This window comes from Hemiscyllium ocellatum, chromosome 26 (assembly GCF_020745735.1).
Source record: "Hemiscyllium ocellatum isolate sHemOce1 chromosome 26, sHemOce1.pat.X.cur, whole genome shotgun sequence".
Lineage (NCBI taxonomy): Eukaryota > Metazoa > Chordata > Chondrichthyes > Orectolobiformes > Hemiscylliidae > Hemiscyllium > Hemiscyllium ocellatum.
In genome coordinates, this window is record NC_083426.1 from 10766740 (window position 1) to 10788907 (window position 22168).

Sequence of the window (22168 nt, forward strand, 5' to 3'; positions counted from 1 at the left end):
ATGTGGAAGTGATGGTCCCTTTGACAATGGAGATGGGTTTAGCTCAGTTGGATGGATGGCTGGTTTGTGAAGCAATGTGACGCTGACAGCATGGGTTCAACCCCTACGCTGCCTGAGTTTACCACAAAGGAATCTCCTCCTCAACTTCTCTTCCCTCACTTGAGATGTGGTGGCCCTCAGGTTAAATCACCACCTGTCATCTCTGTCTAATGAGACGGTAGTCCAATGGTTTGATTAGATTAGACTTACAGTGTGGAAACAGGCCCTTCGGCCCAACAAGTCCACACCGACCCGCCGAAGCGAAACCCACCCATACCCCTACATTACCCCTTACCTAACACTACGGGCAATTTAGCATGGCCAATTCACCTGACCCGCACATCTTTGGACTGTGGGAGGAAACCGGAGCACCCGGAGGAAACCCACGCAGACACGGGGAGAAAGTGCAAACTCCACACAGTCAGTCGCCTGAGTCGGGAATTGAACCCGGGTCTTCAGGCGCTGTGAGGCAGCAGTGCTAACCACTGTGCCACCGCCTTGGTAGGACTATGGTGACTTGACTTCAAGTATAGACGAAGACATGCACAAGGATAATAAAGAGCAGCTAATGGTCTTTGGAGAATGTATGTAAAAATGTTCAGTGAGTCATACAGCACAGACAAGACCTGTTTGGCCCATAGATGTCACAGAGCCCTTGTAGACAGGCTACAGGGGCTGTGTAAGGATCTCACAAGACAGACACATGTGACATCCTATGGCGGTGGACCTTGTGCATACAGTTCTAGTTCTAGTCTCCCTGCTATAAGAAGGATGTTGTTAAACTTGAGAAGGTGTCACAAAGATTGTCAAAGATGTTGCTGGGACTGGAGCGTTTAACTTATAGGGAGAGGCTGAATAGGCTGGGGCTTTTTTCCCCAGAGTGTTGGAGCCTGAGAGGTGACCTTATAGAGATTTATAAAATTATGAGGGGCATGGATACAGGGAAGAGCCACAGTCTTTTTTCCAGGGTGGGGTTGTCCAAAACTAGAGCGCATAGGTTTAAGGTAAGAGGGGAAATATTTAAAAAGGACCTGAGGGGTAGTGTTTTCACACAGAGTGGTGCATGTTTGGAATGAGCTGCCAGAGGAAGTGTTGGAGGTGGGTGCAATTACAACATTTTTAAAAGCATCCGGGCGGGTGCAGGAATAGGAAAGATTTAGAAAGATCTGGGCCAAATGCTGGCAAATGGGATTAGGTCAGATTGGGATGTCTGGTCAGCATGGACAAATTGGATGGAAGAGTCTGTTTCCATGCTGTACGATTCTGTAGGTTATCAGGGGAGGTGGCCATTGAATAGGCAGCGGTGCCACCCATTTGAAAAGTACAGCGACCTTGTATCTGTCTCTATTGAGGAAGACGGATGTTTTGTGTAAACAGTTAATGAAAGCAAACACACAGTGATGAGTCAATCATTCTGCCACCGTATGTTTGCCCTAGTTTCTGCTGCACAGAGTGATGCATTTTCTAAAATGAAGTTTTTACTGAGGTGGTGCTTTTGGGTGATGTTACCTTATACAGGGAGAGAACCAGGCCACTGAGTGGCTGAGTGACATTAACAGATTGCATCACTGGCTCTCAATCCATGTGATTTGGTGGTTAATGCCATCCACATTTACCAGAGATTACAAGAAGACCAAGCAATCATCTGTGCACCCGCCATGATCTGGAAGTCACTCCCAAGACAACCTCTTTGCAATAAATCACACACACTGATTGATTTACTGTTGTCACATGTGCCGAGTTACAGTGAAAAGTATTGTTTTGCGTGCTATATAAGTGCATCAGGGTAGCAGAACAGAGAGCAGAATATAATGTCGCAACCACAGAGAGAGAGAGAGGGAGAGAGAGAGGGAGAGAGAGATAGAGGGAGAGAGAGAGAGAGAGAGAGAGAGGGAGAGGGAGAGAGAGAGATGGGGGCGGGAGAGAGAGAGAGAGAGAGAGAGAGAGATCAGAATTAACATTTGAAAGGTCTGTTCAAAAATCTGATAACAGCAGGGAAGAAGCTGTTCTTGAATCTGTGCGTGTATTCAAATTTTTATATCTTCTGCCCAATGCAAGATTGTGAAGAGAATATAACTGGGTTGGGAGGGGTCTTTGATTATGTTGCCTGCTGTCCCAAGGCAGTGGGAAATATAGATGGAGTCAATAGATGGGAGGCTGGTTTGCGTGATGGACTGGGCTGTGTTCACAACTCTTTTCTTGTAATTTCTTGTGATCTTGGGAAGAGCAGTTACCAAACCACACTGTGATGCACCTTGCAAAAAATAATCAGCAAGATTTGTATTTGTATATCGCCTTACAGCAGCTCAGAATGTTTCACACTGCTTGAACATGTCTTTACACTGTGCAACCAACACTGAGAAAGCAGGAAAACTCAGCAGGTTTGTCAGCATCTGTGGAGAGAGAGAAACACAGTCAAAGTTTTGAGCCTGTTAAGACTTCTTTAGAAGCGTATGCGAAAGAGTAATTGGTCTTGAGACACTTATTCTGTTTCTCACACCACAGATGCTGCCAGACCTGCTGAGTTTCTCCAGCTTTCTCTGTGCTTGTTTCGGATTGCCAGCATCTGCTGTACTTTGTCTTTTTTTATGTGTGTTTACCATTGTCGGGGGGAACTACAGTTGACAGTTAGCACACAGCAAGATCCCACAGTGTGATGGTAACCATCGGGGGTCTTGCTTGATGGATGAGTATTGGCCAGATTATAAGCTATGCTCAGCTTTGGAAGAGTTGTTCCAGGACCCTTTACAGCCACGTGTGAGGGCATGTGGTTTAAGGTCTCCTGCTAAAGATGGCACTTCTGATTGTGCTGAACCCCCCCGCAGGGCTGCACTGGAGTGCCAGTCGTGATTTCTTGTTCAAGTCTGTGATTATAGAATCCCTAAAGTGTGGAAGCAAGCCATTCAGCCCATCAATCTACAGTGACTGTCTGAAAGGCATCACAACCCCCAACAACCACCTCCCTCCCCCAGCCTATTCCTGTAACCCTGCATTCCTCATGGCTAATCCATCTAGCCTGACCATCCTTTGACACTGTGGGTAATTTAAGCATGGCAAATCCATCTAACAAGCCCATCCTTGGACACTGTAGGTAATTTTAGCATGGCCAATCCATCTAATATGCCCATCCTTGGACTGGGGAAATAAACCAGAGCATCCAGAGTAGACCTGCTCAGACATGGGGAGAACGTGCAAACACCACCCAGAAAGTCACCCGAGGCTGGAATCGAACCCTATCCCTGGTGCTGGGAGGCAGCAGTGCTAACCATGGAGCCACCGTACCCTGTTGTCAGACCTTGCCCCACAATCGTGTACCACAATGAGGTTGCTGCATATTGAGCTACAGCTTGAATCTCAAACTTGTGAATTAATGCATCGAGCTAATTCTGCAATAATGCGTCATATGACTCAAACCACAAGAATGGGAACCTTTTATTGAGAGAAACAATAAAACACCCTGAGTGCATTATGGTACAGAATCAACCAGATATCGTTTAAATGATGGATCCTATTTTGAATAGAGCTGAAGTGCATTCGGAAATAGTAGAATCTGGGCACAACATCATTCCCGATGGATAGTTTTTGGAAGGTTTTTGTCTTAAAACAATGAGTTTGATCAAGGACCTTACTTCCTTCAAAATTAAATTGAAGGGTCATTCTGAATCCTGATCAGTGATTCCTTGTTTTTGATAGACTCAGAGCGTCACCCAGTTATACACAGGCTCTCTAATCCCACTGTGTAAGTAGCAACTCTGTAAGGTGACTTACTGACATCTGCTTATTACAGAGCAACAGTTGGACAGTGAAGTAACTCTTACTCTGTTCTATTATCTGAAGAAATGTTAAGTGATGATTATTCACTGCTTTAGAGATCACCAGCACCTTTCTTAATTTTTCAATATGATGAAGAGAATCAGAAAGAGTTGTCTCTTGGTTCTGTTTGTGTGTGTCTGTATGTGGATGGCTGTATGTCAGTGTGTGTGTAGGGGTGGCTGTGTTTCAGTGTGTGTGTGTCTGGGTGGCTGTATGTCTGTGTGTGTGTGGCTGGCTGTGTGTCTGCATGTGTGGCTGTGTGCGTGTGGGTGGCTGTGTGCCAGTGTGTGGATGGCTGTGTGTCGGTGTGTGGGTGGCTGTGTGTGCAGATGGCTGTGTGTGTGTGTCGGTGTGTAGGTGTCTGTGTGTGCGGATGGCTGTGTGTCGGTGTGTGGCTGGCTGTGTGTCAGTGTGTAGGTGTCTGTCTGTGTGTGTGTGGGTGGCTGTGTGTTGGTGTGTGTCTGTGTGTGGGTGGCTGTGTGTCAGTGTGTAGGTGGCTGTGTGTTGGTGTGTGGGTGGCTGTGTGATAATGTTTGGATGGCTGTGTGTCGGTGTCTGTGTGTGTGGGTGGCTGTGTGTCGGTGTGTGTGTCTGTGTCTGTGTGTATGTGGGTGGCTGTGTGTGTGTGTGGGTGGCTGTGTGTCGGTGTGTGGATGGCTGGGTGTCGGTGTGTAGGTGTCTGTGTGTCGGTGTGTGGATGGCTGTGTGTCTCTGTGTGTGTGGGTGGCTGTGTGTCTGTGTGTGGATGGCTGTGTGTCGGTGTGTAGGTGTCTATGTGTGTGGGTGACTATGTTTCGGTGTGTGTGTCTGTGTGTGGGTGGCTGTGTGTGGAAGGCTGTGTGTCTGTGTGTGGGTGGCTCTGTTTGTGGGTATCTGTGTGTCGGTGTGTAGGTGTCTGTGTGTGGGTGGCTGTGTGTGGATGGTTGTATGTCTGTGTGTGGGTGGCTCTGTGTGTGGGTATCTGTGTGGCTGTGTGTGGGTGGTTGTGTGTGTGTGGGTGTGTGTCTGGGTGGCTGTGTGTCTGTGTGTGGATGGCTGTGTGTTTGTGTGTGTGTGGATGGCTGTGTGTCTGTATGTGGCTGTGTATCTGTGTGTGGTGGCTGTGTGTGTGGGTGGCTGTGTCTCTATGTGTGTGAGTGGCTGTGTGTGTGGGTGGCTGTGTCTCTGTGTGTGTGAGTGGCTGTGTGTGTGGGTGGCTGTGTTTCTGTGTGTGTGAGTGGCTGTGTGTGTGGGTGGCTGTGTCTCTGTGTGTGTGGATGGTTGTGTGTTGGTGTCTGTATATCTGTGTATGGGTGGCTGTGTGTCTGTGTGTGTGTGAGTCTGTGTGTGGATGTGTGTCTGCTTGCAAAGTGTGTATGAGCGTGTCTGGGAGTGTGGTGTGCATAAACCTGTGTGTCTTAATGTGTGATGTGCCAAAGTCTTGTGTAATGCGTGTGGCATCTACTATGTGTGGGTGTGTCTGTGTGTATGGGTGTGTTTGTATGTATCTATGGAGTGTACGTGTGTCTGATGTGTGTGAATTATGGTGTTTATGGATATGTGAGTGTGTGTTTTTGTTATTTGTGTGTCTGACTGTGTGCATCTAATGTCTCTGTCTGATGTGTGTGTGTGTGTTGACTCCTTGCCAAGCCAATGGAACAGAAGCCCTTGATGACCCCTTAATGTTTATGAACATTTTGTAATCTGATTACATAATATTGATAACAAGGTTATGTTTCGTAATAAAACAGTTGCCATCTTGTTTCACCTGCAGGGAAATTTCATTCCCTTATGTACTGTGCATTCATCAGTGTGTGGTTCATGAATAGAAATCATTGGTTTTGACTGCACAATTGAGAAAGGTGTCCAGTTCAAATGTAATAAAGATAAATCAGTCACCATGTTTGCTCCAGAAAGTGCTCACTGTTTCTGGATGGATTATGAACAAGTGGTTATGTGTGTGCTTAGATACAGAGGATGTAATGGGGCATGTCACCATTGAGCGCAACCATAGCCTTTCTGACTGTCAAAACATTTAGCTTTTTCTGTACATGCTCCTTCTTTAATTCATTCACAGCTATGTATTTTTGAAGTCACTATTCTGAATGTACCTCTTGAGATTTGGAATGGACTCCTCTCACAGTTATCACCTTACTCTGGGCTCTAAGTGGAGGAGATGGTGTGTAGTGTTATTGTCACTTGACCGTTCAATGCTCTGAGGATATGCAGGCTCATGTCCCATTGCTCTAACGGTGGAATTGAAAAACTACTCTTATTATTCACTGTACTTATACAAAAGTATTTGGTACACTAATGTCTTTTAGGGAGGGAAATCTCCCATCCTTGCCTAGTCTGGCCTACATGTGACTCTAAACGCACAGCAATGTGGTTGACGCATAATAGCCTTCTGAATTGGATGAGCAAACCACTCAGTTCAAAAACAGTTAGGCATCAAATCCACATTCAATGAAAGAATCTTAAAAGATTTCAAATTAGACAGTTGACATCCACAAGTTTGACACCCTTGTAACATCGAAACATATAAGATAGGAGCAGGAGGAGGCCATTTGGCCTTTGGGTCCACTCCTCCATTCAATACGATCATGGATGATCCTCCAACTCAGGCCCCTGTTTTCACTTTCTCTCCATTTCCTTTGATCTCTTTCGTTCCAAGAACTATGTCTACCTCCTTCTTGAGAACATTCAATGTTTTAGCCCCAGCTGCTTACCGTGGCAAAGAATTCTACAGACTCCCTAATCTCTGGGTGAAGAAATTTCTCTTCATCTCAGTCTTAAATGGCCTACCCAAAATCCTTTGACTCTGACCCCTGGTTTTGCATTCTCTGCTCATCAGGAACATCCTCCTGCATTTTCATTGTCTAGTCTTGTTAGAATTTTATATGTTTTATAGGTTTAGCGTATGGGTTGAAAACTGATATGTGAATGTTGAAGTGTCATTGGATATCCACACTTGCATCTGTGGATATATTTTATATATTTCTATTACATAAATCTATGTTAGATTATGGATGTGATAGTCAAATTGACTTTTAATCCAGCTGGCTTGGGCTAATCCATAAAACAATAAGATCAAAGATCTAAGAACAGACATAGGCAATTTAGCCCTTTGGGTCTCCACAGCCATTTGATCTTGGCTGATATGTTTCTCAACAACATTCATCTGTCATCTCCTCGTAACACTTGATTGCCCTAGAAACACATCTGCTTCACATTCTGATTTAGGGAAGGACTTCTCCCAACTTTCCTTGATCTGGCCTACATGTCACTCCAGACAGGAATGGTGGCTCAGTGGTTAGCACTGCTGCCTCATAGCGCCAGGGACCCGGGTTTGATTCCTGCCTCGGGCGACTGTGTGGAGATTGCACATTCTTGCTGTGTCTGAATGGGCTTCCTCTGGGCGCTCTGGTTTCCTCCCACAGTCCAAAAGTTAGGGTGGATTGGCTGTGGGGTTATTGGGGGGGGTGGGTCTTGGTAGGATGCTCTTTGAAGGGTTGGTGTGAACTTAGAAAAAGGCCCTTTAGTCTATCCCAAACTAAACTAGTCCTGCCTGCTCCTGGCCCACATCCCCTCCAAGCTTTTCCTATTCATGTATCCATCCAAATGTCTTTTAAACTTTGTAATTATACCCACAGCCACCACTTCCTCAGGTTGTTCATACCACGTGCAAAGCTCCCTCCGAAAAAACTTGCTTATTATGTCTCTTAAATCTTTCTCCTCTCACCTTAAAAATGTGCCTCCTAGTCTTGAAAATCCCCAACCTCAGGAAAAGACAACAATCATCAACTCTATCTATACCCCTCATCATTTTGTGGTCTTCTGTAAGGTCACCTCTCAACCTCCGACACTCCAGTGATAAAAGTCCCAGCCTGTCCAGCCTTCCTTTATAACTCAAACCTTCCATACCCAGCAACATGGCCTGCGTCCACACTGCAGGGATTCTATAATTTGATCGACTTGGAAATTACCCCATTAGTTCAACAGCAACAAATACAAGCCTTGCCAACAAAGCTCACAACACATACAAGAATAATACACAAAAGTTAGGTTCAAATCCTATAGCAATTTGAATTCTGATTTTCAAAACAGCTTTCCTTGTTAAAATGTAACCGTGAAACAATTAGACTGCGTAAAACATCCAGTCTAGCTTCTCCATCAGGGGCTTGCGTTCCGTTGTGACCAACCTGACAAAGTCTAAGTCTCCTGTGAGCTGGTGAAGATGAGGTGGGGTCCTTGTGAAATGTTTACTGAAGCAAATTCCTCGAAGCAGTACGCAAAGAGTTAATCAGCAGCAGCAGCAAGCTCTAAACTTGCTAATAATTGGCTCACTGTAACAGAGCGTGCTCAGAATGGCAGGTAGAGGGGTGTGTGAAAGAGAGCAGTTGGCTTGGAGCCCGGTGTGTGTGTGTGTGTGTGTGTGTGTAGTCTGTATGCGAGGTGGGATTTTAGAAAGAAACGCGTTTGCGGATTTTGACAAGTGTCGATTGATGAAAGATAGGTCGTGTTGGAAGCTGCTGATTGCAGGGCGACCTGGAGCTGCACATTAGGTCAGTGAAGCCTGTTTTACTTTAATACATGTGTGAATACCAGGTGTATTCAGATCTCTGTAGCACAGCCTGTCAGCTTCAATTAGCACCTGGCTGAAACTGTTTTAAAGCTGATTATGAATTACTTGAACTTTTGAAAGTTTAGTGTGGGAGGACCTACAGCACTTTCAGCTGGCATGGTTCTACTCTGCTGAAAATGTGTTGCTGGAAAAGCGCAGCAGGTCAGGCAGCATCCAAGGAACAGGAGATTCGACGTTTCGGGCATAAGCCCTTCTTCCTGAAGAAGGGCTTATGCCCGAAACGTCGAATCTCCTGTTCCTTGGATGCTGCCTGACCTGCTGCGCTTTTCCAGCAACACATTTTCAGCTCTGATCTCCAGCATCTGCAGTCCTCACTTTCTCCTTGATGGTTCTACTCTGAGCAACCTACTCTTGTGTAACTGTGATCTGATTGCACCAAGTGGCAATGCGTTAGGTTTCTGGCTCTTGTCATTCAAACACTACTTTGAAAGTGAGAGACAGGTTTAGAAGGGATCTCAGGAGAGGATTGTTAAGACAGGTAACCTCACAGCCTTATTTGAATGAAGACTTGAAGAGTCATAACATTCAAGTGTTAGAAAGTGTGCCTAATGTAGGTTTAGTGTCATTGTGACAGAACAGACTTGATGGGCCAAAGGGCCTCTTCTGTCCAAATGATTCTATGATTATATCTGAGATCTAAGGTGTCCCTATCTAAATTGTTGATTGCAGAAATGGGAGGCACTGTGGCTGTTGCCTCACAGCACTAAGGACCCAGATTCAATTTCAACCTAGGGTGACTGTGTGGAGTTTGTACGTTCTCCCCATGGATTTCCTTCTGGGTGCTCTGGTTTCCTCCTACAGTCCAAAAGTGTGCAGATTAAGTGGATTGGCCACAGGAAATTGTCCTTAGTGTCCAGGGATGTACAGGCTAGGTGGATTAACCATGGGAAATGCAGGGATGGAGTGGGTTAGGTTGGGATGCTTTTCGGAGGTATGGTGTTGATGGGTTGAATGGCCTGCTTCACACTATAGGGGCTCAGTGGGTCAGGAATGGTATCGGCCAGAGGGCAGCACAGTGGGTTAACAGATCAGTATTTCATCGCTGGGATCTGAATAACAACCAGATGGGATAGAAATGACTATCCGTGCCAACAGCTCAGATCTTAAATGAAACATGTCTGGCCAGCCTTAAGAGTAAACGGGGGCTGTGCTCTGTTGTTCCTGAACTGGAAAAAGTATGGCTGATCTTGCACTGGTGTAGTAAAGCTTTGATGTTCTGAAGCAGAACAGTGTGGAATGGAGTGTTTTAACGGCACGCTAGTTGGGAGTGCTTTCTGCTGACTGAGTGCAGAAAGCTGGAAAACATTTACTTAACGTTACTGATGTCCATCACCCTCTGAACTGAAAAACAAATTAGCAAATTACCAGTCTTCTGCTTGATTCACTGAAGTGAAAAATACCCATTTCTTTTTATTACTGATGCATTTAAAATAAACTCAGTTGCCTGATTGAGAACATGAATTTTTGTTCCATTATCGACTAAACTAAAAGTGTCAATGAGAACTAATAGATTGTGGATGACAAAGTATAGTTTTGTTTGTGTGGGGCCAAGGAATGCAAACTGTTTGACTCAAGTTTCAGTATTGATGTTGGTCCATGTTTGGACTTGGGGAATAAAAACTGAAAGATTTGATTTTATATAGCACCTATCTCCACAACAGACATTTTGGATCACTTTACAGCCAATGAAGCGGTTTCTGAAGCAGTCACTGTTGTGATTTGGGTAACTGTAGCTCCCAGTTTGTGCATAGCGAGCTCCCACAGGCGATGAGGACCAGATAATCTGTTTTATTTTTGAGAAACTGGTTGAGGGATAAATATTGGCCAGGAATTTTGTTTTTGTCTCTCCCAACAGCTGTGAGTATTTTTCAGAATTCCCTTTCGCAAAAAGGCAACAGATGCAAAACTTTTTAATGTTTTTAAGGCAGAGGTAGGTACGTTCTTGATGACCATGGGGATGAAAGATTATTGGGACATGCAGGAATATACAGTTGAGGTTAAAATCAGGTTGGCCATGATCTAATTGAGTGATGGAGCAGACACAGAGGGCTGAATGGCCAACTTTTATTCTTTGTATGGATCCTGGGGAGAACTCCCTTGCTTCCTCTGGTGCAACTGAAACTTTTATGTTCCACCTGGGCACCTAGATAGGGGCACTGGTCAATAAGACCCCACCTCCGACTCCCTCAGTACAGCTGGAGAATGGCAACGAAGATTTTTGTGCTCACTTTTCAGAGTGGGTATGACCAGAGCCAAAAAGTAACCCAGAGCCAAGAGCACTACCACCTGAGCCACAGCTAAATGAGGCTGTATGTGGCAGGGATGAAGGTAGTTTTCTGATCACACGTGAGAGTCTGAGTCCAAGACAGACTGGTCAAGGAGAAGGCAAAGTCAAGAACTGACTTCAGGTGTAGACCTCCATTGAAGCCTACTCCCTATATACAACCATACGTGGTCATCTGAGATTGACTAGGTTCTGTGCTTGTTGTTACAATGTTACTTGCATGTGCTTCCCTTTTCAAATCCAGTTAAATTCTTATACATCATGCTTCTTATGCCATGTTGGAAGTAACTTCATGACATCATGGACATCTGGTCACCCTACTATGGGAAAAATACAGAGGCTTTGGAGAGGGTGCAAAGAAGGTTTGCCAGGATGCTGCCTGGACTGGAGGGCTTGCCTTATGAAGAAAGGTTGAATAAGCTCAGACTTTTCTCTCTGGAGAGAAGGAGGAAGAGAGGAGACCTGATCGAGGTGTACAAAATAATGAGAAGAATAGATAGAGTCAATAGCCAGAGTGTTTTCCCCAGGGCAGGATAGACTGGTATGAGGAGTCATAGTTTGAAGATATTAGGAGGAAGATATAAAGGAAATGTCAGAGGTAGGTTCTTTACACAGAGAGTTATGAATGCATGGAATGCGTTGCCAGTTGAGGTGGTGGAAGCAGAGTCATTGGGGACATTTAAGCGTCTGCTGGACATGCACATGGATAGCAGTGAGTTGAAGGGTGCGTAGTTTAAGTTACTATATTTTAGATTAGGATGAAACCTCAGCACAACATCGTGGGCCAAAGGGCCTGTTCTGTGCTGTATTTTTCTATGTTCTGTCATCATAAGGTTGCTCCACAATCCCAAAACCCCGCCTCACTGTTGTCTTTTGGAATGTATAATTCATTCCAGAGATTGCTTTATATTTCACATGCTGTGCTGTAAAAATGCAGCTTCACATAGTTTGTTGGCACTATTCATCGACAGAGGAGACCTTCTGGTGCATTGAGTTGGAACTGTAAGTGCTGAGTTTGCGTCCAGACCTGGTGCCTGAGGGCTGAAAGGTGTGTTCAACTTAGGTTGTGTATTAACTGTGAATACATCCAATGGCAGAGGACAAGAGCAAGAGAGATTGCTGGTCAGTCGTATGATGGGACGCTGTGCTGTTACCATCCATGACTACAGGATGCTTGTAAAAGTACACTTTGGCAGAGCTACCTGGATTTCTTAACTGAACTGTAAAGGACTCCAGCAATCACTGATTGAATTGGGGTTGCTCCCTGTTGTCATAGTGTAGCCATGCAACTATCTGATAAAACTAGGAGAAAGTGAGGACTGCAGATGCTGGAGAGTCAGAGTCGAAATGTCTGGGGGCGCTGGAAAAGCACAGCAGGTCAGGCAGCATCTGAGGAGCAGGAGAATCGACGTTTTGGGCATAAGCCCTTCATCAGGAATGTGGGGAGGGGGAAGAGGGCTGAGAGATAATTAGGGGGGTGGGGATGAGCCTGAAATGTTGACTCTCCTGCTCTTCGGATGCTGCCTGACCCGCTGTGTTTTTCCAGCACCACACTTTTTGACTGTGATAAAACTATAGCAAGTGAGAGGCAGGCAAACAATGGACCCAGTACTGATACCATTCACCTCTCAACCATTTACATTTAATGATGTGGGGTAAGTCCCAATTAATAATTTTAGTTCATTTCGCCTCTGGGGTTTGGCAGAGGGACACAGGAAATTTTCCATTGTAATTCCTGATAGAATTATAAAAAGCTATGTGTAGTTTTGAAATGTTCGGTTGAAAAGCTGAGGCTTACAGTCTTGCTAATTCTGAGAAACGGCAACAAGATCAGATGAAGCTGATGACGAAAGGTTAAGTGATATGCCACTTAGAGGGTGCTTGTGCTGTAGTAGCGGTGGTGTCCCTGTCTCTGAACCAGGACACTCAGGTTCATGTGCCACCTGCTCCTGAGGTCTGTAATGACATCTCTGAACAGATTGATCAGAATGATCTGCTGTGTCACTTAGGATGTAAAGTGCCAGTTGCAGCTTAGTTGGCAGAACGTTTGGTTAGAACGTTGTGGGTTCCCCCTGTAAACATTTGAGCCTATATCTAATCTGGCTTTGCAGTACATTGCTGAGGGAGTGCTGCACTGTCTGAGATGCTACCTTTCAGATGAAGTGTTAAAGTAGACCCTTTCAACCTCTATACTTGTAAAAGACTCCTTGGCAGTATTTGAAAAACTTTGGTATTCAGGGCAATAGTTATCCTTGACATAACTCAATGAAATGATGTTCTAATTATCACGGTACTGTTCATGGCAGCTTGCTGTTGTGTTATATCTTGCAGCTAGTATGCAGTTTAACCTTAAGAGACACACTTATGATATTATACAATATCATTGTACATGACCTCATAGTGTAAAGGTCTCAGACTCCATTTTAGTTGGGGCCATTTGAAGCATGACATGCTGATGGAAGTGTATCTGAAGTAATTTAGTATTAGCCCAGATACTGAAATACTGTGGTTGTAATATATTTATATACCATGACTTGTAATCAATGTCTGTTGTATCCTTCAGCGCTATGACGCCTGCCTCTAGTTCTTATGCTACAGGAGCTAACACAAGTATTGCCTCACCTGGTTCAAATAGTCCGCTAAAAGTAAAAATCCACAACATTGTTAATGCACTTACTTTGTGCAAATTAGCTCCAAAATGATGGCATTGCAGTGGTGAGACTGTGACTTTTCTTTTTGGAGTATTTCCAATGTGTAATTTTCTTCCAACATCTTCCTAAAGTACATCTGAGAAAGAAAAGAGGTAGGTTTTGAAACCTCTGACTGGAGCAGCACCAAGATTTGAGTGATTGGTGCTCATACTGATGGCAGCAGTTAAAGTAACAGCGTTGTCTGAGGACCTGAAGCTTTTGTTTGTTGGAAAGTACATCTTCCTGCAGAATATTAACACAAATCCACAATTCAGGCCAAATGACAAAGCAGTCATTGTGGGGAAGTTTCCCTGGATCATTGTTTGGGGTTTCAAACGATCACCAGAATCTGCCAACTCCATGTACCATGAGGAGATTGATTATGTGGGCACTGGGCAAACAGCCTACCACGTGCACTACAGTGCAGTTCACGGATGTCCTGGTCTCTGTATGTGAAATTCATCGGTCCAAATTCCTTTTGAACTTCCTGAAAGACTGGTAAAAAGTAAATATAAGCTCCTTTGCACACCAAGATAAGACAAATGGGAGTGAATTGTTTCCTTGCAGTCATGGCAGTTTGACAGGTATTTAGGTATGTAAAAACTGAAATAGCTGCGATGCTGTAAATTAGGAACAAAAACAGAAGTTGTTGGAAAAGCTGTGCAGGTCTGGCAGCATCTGTGGAGAGAAATCAGAGTTAACATTTCGGGCCCGGTGATCCTTCTTGGAACTGGTATGTGTCCTGTGTTTCTATCACAGAATCCCAGAAGGGTTAAGGTGCAGAAAGAGACCATTCAGCCAATCGTATTTACGCTGGCTCAGTAAGTGAGCACTGTTACACAGTGCCTGCTTTCTCCCCACTCATCATTTTATCTAAATCATTGACCATTGCTATCTTGAATGCCTCATTGACCCTGCCTCCATCTCCTGTCCAGGCTCTGCATTCCATGGCCTGATTTACTGTTACGTATTTCTCCTCACTTCATCCTTGCACTGTACATCTCTGCCCTCTTGTTCCTGAAAAAGAAAGATCACTCCAGAGGGCTGTTATGAATCAATCCCATTGCTGTGGGTATGGAATCACATGTAGGTCAGACCAGGTAAGGTCACGATAGATTTTTTTTTCAAACAAATAATCAGCAATGGTTGGTTGCTACTAGAGAAGAGTTTCAGAACAGCTTTGATTGAGTTCAAATTTCACCATCTAGCTTAACTTGGGAATTGAACCCATATCCGCGTGCATTTTGTATCAGTTATGCAAAGCCAGACAGTTGTCGTGAGCTGAATTCAGTCAATTTAATTTATCTCTTGACTTTGCATCCCCACATCTCTTTAGTCCCAGGTACATCATTTTAATTTGAAGATTGTTGTACGGCCCTTCCAATGGCCCTTTTTTTAGATGCAAGCAATGACCTTGAAATAACTCCACAGAGGCCAGTATCCCATCACCAACTCACCCTTTATTTACACAGAGAGCCCTTGACACTGATCCAGCTCCCTGGGAGCCAGCTCTCAGAGTGAATCGAACCTCTGAAACTTCTGTTTATTATCTGATTGGACCAGGTCAACAGCCCCAGTCAGGGAACTCTACTCTATGAGGTCTACCTGGCTGACCTCATTACAGGCTGAATGGATAGTAACACTTCAAAACAAGGTGGAGCTGTCCTGAAACTAAAGCTGAATCACTGAGAGTGGCTGCATTCCATTCTAAGGCAATTATTGAAAATCCGAACTGTTGTAACAATTAATGAACTTGATGTGAGTCATGGATTCCTGTTCATTTGTAATATCAATATACATTCTCTGTATTTTTATTGGAGACTGAAGTAATCAAAATACTATGTTTGTTTACACGTACATTATTTGACAAAGTATCTGTCTGGGTGTGAGTATTTCCTCACATTCTGGTTTGACTGTAGGGGGAGACTATGTTTTAAATACTATCCCAGCATTCACTTCCCATCAATCCAAACTTACTTCCTGCCATCAGGTCATAGAGTTTAGATTAGACTTACAGTGTGGAAACAGGCCCTTCGGCCCAACAAGTCCACACCGACCCACCGAAGCGCAACCCACCCATACCCCTACATTTACCCCTTACCTAACACTACGGGCAATTTAGCTTGGCCAATTCACCTGACCCGCACATCTTTGTGACTGTGGGAGGAAACCGGAGCACCCGGAGGAAACCCACGCAGACACGGGGAGAACGTGCAAACTCCACACAGTCAGTCGCCGGAGTCGGGAATTGAACCCGGGTCTACAGGCGCTGTGAGGCAGCAGTGCTAACCACTGTGCCACCGTGCCACCCGACTGTGTTCTACAGCATGGAGTCAGGCCCTTTGGCCCAAACTGGTCCATGCCGACCAAAATGCCCATCCACGCTAACCCCATTTCCCTGCACTTGGCCCATATCCTTCTAATTATTTGTTGCACTCTTGTGTTGAGCTCTTCTCATGATACATTTCTCCATTCACCTTTTATAATAGGATCTAATTGTATAAACCTGTAACGCTCTAATTAGTCCATCTGCATGTGGAGGTACTGGCCTATCTCAGTTTTGTATTTCCCAGTCCTTCAGTCTGCACTGAACAGTAACTTATAAATATACATGCATCAGCAACGCAGAAACTAACTGATTTTTAATGCAAACATTTCTCTTTGCTTCATACTGCTCCTAATGTTGGGAAACAACCTATCCACTGATTCACAGTTGTAGCATGTTTGATTAGACTAGTTTAGGAGAGATTTCCATGCTTTGGTATGTTTAAACATTAACCAGGTTATTATACATTAAGTAGTCTCATACAGAACTAGGTGTAATTTTGCTAAAGCCATCCTGCTTTCCTCGCCAGTCTCTCTACCATGTGATCATGCTCATCGTCACAATGGGCAGTACTACTCACACTGTCCTCGACATTAACGCTTTCAAACCCTTACAAATTATACCAGTGAGCACAATACTATTACTCATAAAATCCCTACAGTGTGAAGACTGGTCACTCAGCCACACCAATCCTCTGAAAAGCATCCCACCCAGGCCCAGCCCCTACCCCATCCCTGCATTTCCCATGGCTAATCCATCTAGCCTGCATATCTCTGGAAGTTATGGGGCAATTTAGCATGGCCAGGCAACCTAACCTGCACACCTTTTGGACTGTGGGAGGAAACCAGAGTACCCAGAGGAAACCCACACAAACAGGTGCCCAAGGGTGGAATCAAACCAAGGTCCTTAGTACTGTGCAGCAGCAGTGCTAACCATGCTGGCCATATCCCGTGCGATGTTACGTCCACGTATTTTAAATATGTGTTGGTCACTTTTAATGAAATGCCCATTTTGGGGAAAATTTAGATGAGACATTTTCAAATAAGTATCCAAGAGGCTATCAATATAATTCAATCACTGAGAAACCCAATGGGGAATTCAGAATAAATGTCTTCACACAGAGAGGACTGAGAATGTGGAACTCACTTGGGAGTGAGCAGTGGAGATCCATTCAGGCAGCATTTACAAGAGAAAGTGAGGACTGCAGATGCTGGAGATCAGAGCTGAAAAATGTGTTGCTGGAAAAGCACAGCAGGTCAGGCAGCATCCAAGGAGCAGGAGAATCAACATTTCGGGCATAAGCCCTTCTTCATTGCTGAAGAAGGGCTTATGCCCGAAACATCAATTCTCCTGCTCCTTGGATGCTACCTGACCTGCTGTGCTTTTCCAGCAACACATTTTTCAGCATTTACAAGAGACAGGATGTTGGGAAACATACAGGGGAAAGGGGAATGTCAGGTTGCAAGGCTGAATTGGATGTGGAAAGAGGGAACATAAACACCAACATTGACTGATTTGGCCGAATGGTCTGCCTTTTGTGCTGTGTAACTGGTGTGACATATTCTGACAGTCGGATTCAGGTCTTCTGACCCAATGTGTTTGTGCTGGCATTTTGAAAACCTATTCATGGACAGGAACTCCCCCGATTCTGATAACGAGCGGTTATTTTTTCAATATAATTTTGATTGAGGGAATAAACATTTGTCAGGATTCTAAGGTTAATCCTCATGTTTGTCATCAAAATTGTGCCACGTGATCATCTCTGTACACCCAAGAGTGTAGATGGAGTCTAGCTTTGACATCTTGTTGGAAGACTGTGCAGCACTCCCTCAGTCCTGCACTGGGGCATGCTGAGGCTTTAGTGCTGATGTCCCTGATGTGGCACAAAGTAGCACCATATCTCCAGCGTTGGGAAAGGACACACTGAAAATGCTTTGTAAGTTTAAGCTTAATTTCTGCAGGCTGTGTGTGCTGTGCTACCTGACAGTGCCGGACACTAGACACTAGCTTTATTACAGGAGCTTTGCTTGCTTGCATTTCACCCATCTCTTAGATGTTTGGCCAGATAGGTGCAGGAAACAAAACAAAGCTCACACTTCTGTGAAAATAGAGTAGCAGGTAGATAGAATAGTGTAGAAGGCTTTTGGTGTGCTTTCCTGTATTGGTCAGAGCATTGACTACAGGAGTTGGGAGGTCATGTTGCACTGTACAGGACATTGGTTAGGCCACTATTGGAATATTGCATGCAGTTCTGGTCTTCCTCTTGTCCGAAAGGTGTTGTGAAACTTGAAAGGGTTCAGAAAAGATTTACAAGGATATTGCCAGGGTTGGAGGGTTTGAGCTATAGGGAGAGGCTGAACAGGCTGTGGTTGTTTTCCCTGGAGCGTTGGAGGCTGAGGGGTGACCTATAGAGGTTTATAAAATAATGAGGAGCATGGATAGGGTAAATACACAAAGTCTTTTCCCTGAGGTGGGGGGTGTCCAGAACTAGAAGGAATAGGTTTAGGGTGAGAGGGGAAGTAAAAGGGACCTAAGGGGCAACTTTTTCACGCAGAGGGTGGTGCGTGTTTGGAATGAGCAGTCAAGGTAATGGTGGAGGCTGGTACAATTGCAACATTTAAAAGGTATCTGGATGGGTATATGAATAGAAAGGGTTTAATGGGATATGGGCCAAGTACTGGCAAATGGGATTCAATTAGGTTAGGATATCTGGTTGGCATGGACAAGTTGGACTGAAGGATCTGTTTCCATGCTGTACATCTTTATGACTCTATGAATCTAAATCTGTTTTGTCTGGGGGACAATAAAAGACAGTGTTTGGGTGGCCTCAGGAACTTATTACAGAAGTGAGTTTGCTGGTGCAGGTAGTTCTGCTATCTCGCAGTAGTTCCATTCTAGTGCAGTCCCATGGTATTAGATAAATGCATAATAGTGGCACGTTTTAAACTAATGGGGCCGAAATCACTTTATAACCAATATATGCTTTAAAAGTTTGTGCTTTAGAAACAGTGTCCCCAATTCGTCAATTGCGTTATAGAGAATGTGTGTTCACGAAACCTGCATTATAGCAGAACGATCTATAGTTGGTTCTACGCAGGCCGCAACAGGGCATTTCCAAGAATCCATAGACCTATTAAACATTGGTGTATCCTGTCCCAGAATCATGCCATCTTCCCTAATATTCCTGAGTTCCTGATCCCTGGTACCATTCAAGTCAATCTTCTCTACCCTCCCTGTTAGACCCACAGTATTACAAAGCACAGAAGGAGGCCACCTCAATTCATCCTCTGCGCTCTTTGAGTCACCTAATTTAACCCACTTTCCCCTCAGCTCATGCCATCTTTTCCCCCAGAATCGTGCAAACTAATTCTCTTCCACTACAGGTCTAATTTAATTTTGAAAGTTCCGATGGAATCTGATTCCTCTACCTGTGCAACAATTGTGTTCCAGATTTTTTTATTGTTTGATCCTGTCATATTGAGCTGTTGATCCATTGGCAGTTTGTGGTTGCAGGTAAAATGCTGCCAGCAATCCTCCCTTCAAGACCCATCTAATTATAGAAGTAGAGGATGGATCACCGATGAATGTTCATAAGATGTGGAGGGTGGCATGGTGGCTCAGTGGTTAGCAAAGCTGCCTCACAGCGCCAGGGACCCTGGTTTGATTCCAGCCTCAAGTGGCTATCCGTGTGGAATTTGTGTGTCCACCCTGTGTCTGCGTGGGTTTTCTTCGGGTGCTCCTCCTCCAATCCAAAGATGTGCAAATTAGGTGGATGGGTTATAGGGATAAGGTGGTTGACTGGGTCTGGGTGGGATGCTGTTTGGAGGGTCGGTGCAGTCTCAATGGGCAAAACAGCCTCTTTCCGCACGCAGAGATTCTAAGAAGAGTTTATTGTACTAGAAGCAGTTTATGGCACAATAACAAGAAGTTCAAGTTCCATTGGCTGGTCAAAATATCTGAATCAGAGATAATATACCTGTCTCCTCTGGGACAAAGATTGGGTGGGGCTGATTGCAACTTTTGGGTTAACTCCTTCAGTACCATTACGTTATACACCTGATACCAGCAGCATACTTTTAACTCAATGAATCCCCATTTGTATAACGTTAAAATTGAATACCTGATTTTTCCATATAAATGGAATTGGCTACATGAATAGACAAGACTCGATCATAGGAAGAGCTCAGTTGTTGTCTAGATTGAAATCCTGTGTTGTTGACATCTCCTGCTCACATCCTTTATCTCTGGGCGCTAGGGTTGTTGGTGCTGTTTGTAAATGCCCAGGATTCTAGTGGGGTGGGCGAGTGGAAAAGGGAAGGTATGTCTCAGTGTCACTGCTGGGTGTATTCACTGTACTGTACTAACAATCTATCAAAAATTAATTATTAAAGTTGAAAATTCAGCAATGAGCATAATCTGAAAGTCACCTCTGTCAAAGTAAATGTCAGAGAAATTAATAATGAATGTTTAAAAGTCTGACTTGACAGTGATACTTTTTTTAGTGTGTAATTTATAAGGATGTTATGTTTTGTAGCATGTTCTAAGGATAGGGGATAGGCAATTTAAAATTGCAATGAGGAGAAATTTCTTCACCCAGAGAATGGTGAATCTGTAGAATTCTCTGAAAGTTGAGGTCAAAATATTGAATGTTTTCAGGAAGGAATAAAAATATAGTTCTTAGGATTAGAGGGAGCAAAGGGTTCAGGGAGAAATTGGGAACAAGATATTGAGTTGGATGATCAGCAGGCTGGAAGGGCCGAATGGCCTACTCCTGCTTGTATTTTCTAAGCTTTCTTCTTCAACCAAAGTTGCTTTTTAATCATCGAATCCCTACAGTGCGGAAGCAGGCCATAAGGTCCATTGAGTTCACATCAACCCTCCAAAGAGCATCCCACCCAGACCTACCTTATCCCCATTACCACACATTTCCCCATGTCCAATCCACCTAGCCTGCGCATCCCTAGGTAGTATGGGTAATTTAGCTTATCCTGTCCACCTAGCCTGCACATCCCTTGGTAGTATGGGTAATTTAACTTATCCTATCCACATAGCCTTCACATCCCTAGTAGTATGGGTAATTTAACTTATCCTATCCACCTAGCCTGCACATCCCTGGGTAGTATGGGTAATTTAGCTTATCCTATCCACATAGCCTGCACATCCCTGGGTAGTATGGGTAATTTAGCTTATCCTATCCACCTAGCCTGCACATCTTTGGGCGGTGGGAGGAAACCCATGCAGAAATGGGGATAATCTCCACACAGATAGTTGCCTGAAGGTGGAATCAAACCAGGGTCCCTGTGCTGTGTAGTAGCAATGCCAACCACTGAACCGCTGTGCCAACCCTTTATGGTTTGTTACCATTGTTTGTAAAGGACACTAATGCACCTAGACAAAACAAAAGTCAACAGGACACCAAAGACAATTGTGTATCATAACCCCTCCAAAGCCTGTAAGGACTCAGTAATTAATCCCCTGCAAAGCTGATTAAGTATGAGTTCCCTTGGTAACAGGCAATGCTCTGCTCTGAGACGTTTATAAACAGGCCGGGAGAAGGGTCATGGTGGTATTGGCCCTAACTTTGAGCATGAGGCCTCGACTCAAATCCCACTTGCCTCACAGGTATATAATAACATCCCTGAACAGTTTGGTTAAAAATATCTATAAACATAAACATATCCAGAGATGGGTCTGAAGAACTGTCTATCCTGGGCTAGGACAAGCCTATGTGTGTCATGAGTAGTGGCTCCATTTTGCTGTTAACAATAAATGATGTTCCTTTCCAGTCAGGCTTCCTGAGTTATTAAAACAGATAAAGTCGCCATAATCCTACCAAATCGTAGGACTGAGCATAGGGTCACCATACCTCGGGCGAGGGGAGAGGTTGAGAAGCAGAATCCTTCATGGTCACCTCAGCTGGTGCAGGAATTGAACCCATGCTTTTGACATCATTCTGCACCACAAACCAACTATTCAAGCTAAACTAAGCGCTTTATTAGTTACATTAAAAAGAATGGAGGTAGGGAAATCATGCCAAGCTTCCATCCATGACCGTCCTCACTTAGGAAGCCAAAGGCACAGTGCATTTGGAGCATCACCACTTGCAAGTCACTCACCATCCTGATTTGCTGACAGAAAATTCTAGAACTCCCACCATATCAGCGGCGTACAGACTGCTATGGTTCAACAAGATGGCTGGCTTACCACCACCATCTAAGCAGCAGGTTGGGTTGGGAACATGGAAGATTAAAGATTAAAGGGCTGTTTGATTGAAAGTCAAAGAACCTCCAATTGGGTAAAGACTACCCTGTTTGCTTCTCAAGTGCTCCCCCACTCTGCCATATGGCTCTGAGATGTGGACCATCTACAGCAGACACCTAAAGGTGCTGGAG

At 44.4% G+C, this 22168-nt stretch overlaps 1 protein-coding gene across 9 annotated transcripts in view; it reads left to right on the plus strand.

Annotated features, from left to right (window-relative positions):
- The window catches only part of plekha6 (pleckstrin homology domain containing, family A member 6), a 345819-nt gene that overhangs the window by 191379 nt on the left and 132272 nt on the right, over window positions 1-22168 (plus strand). Inside the window, exon 1 of one of the 9 annotated variants that reach the window (XM_060845339.1) lies at window positions 8272-8396. The exons of the other annotated variants lie outside the window; for them this stretch is intronic. The gene's annotated coding sequence lies outside the window, so the exon portion shown is untranslated. Of the gene's footprint in view, window positions 1-8271; window positions 8397-22168 lie in introns of those variants that run through there. 9 annotated transcript variants of the gene reach the window in all.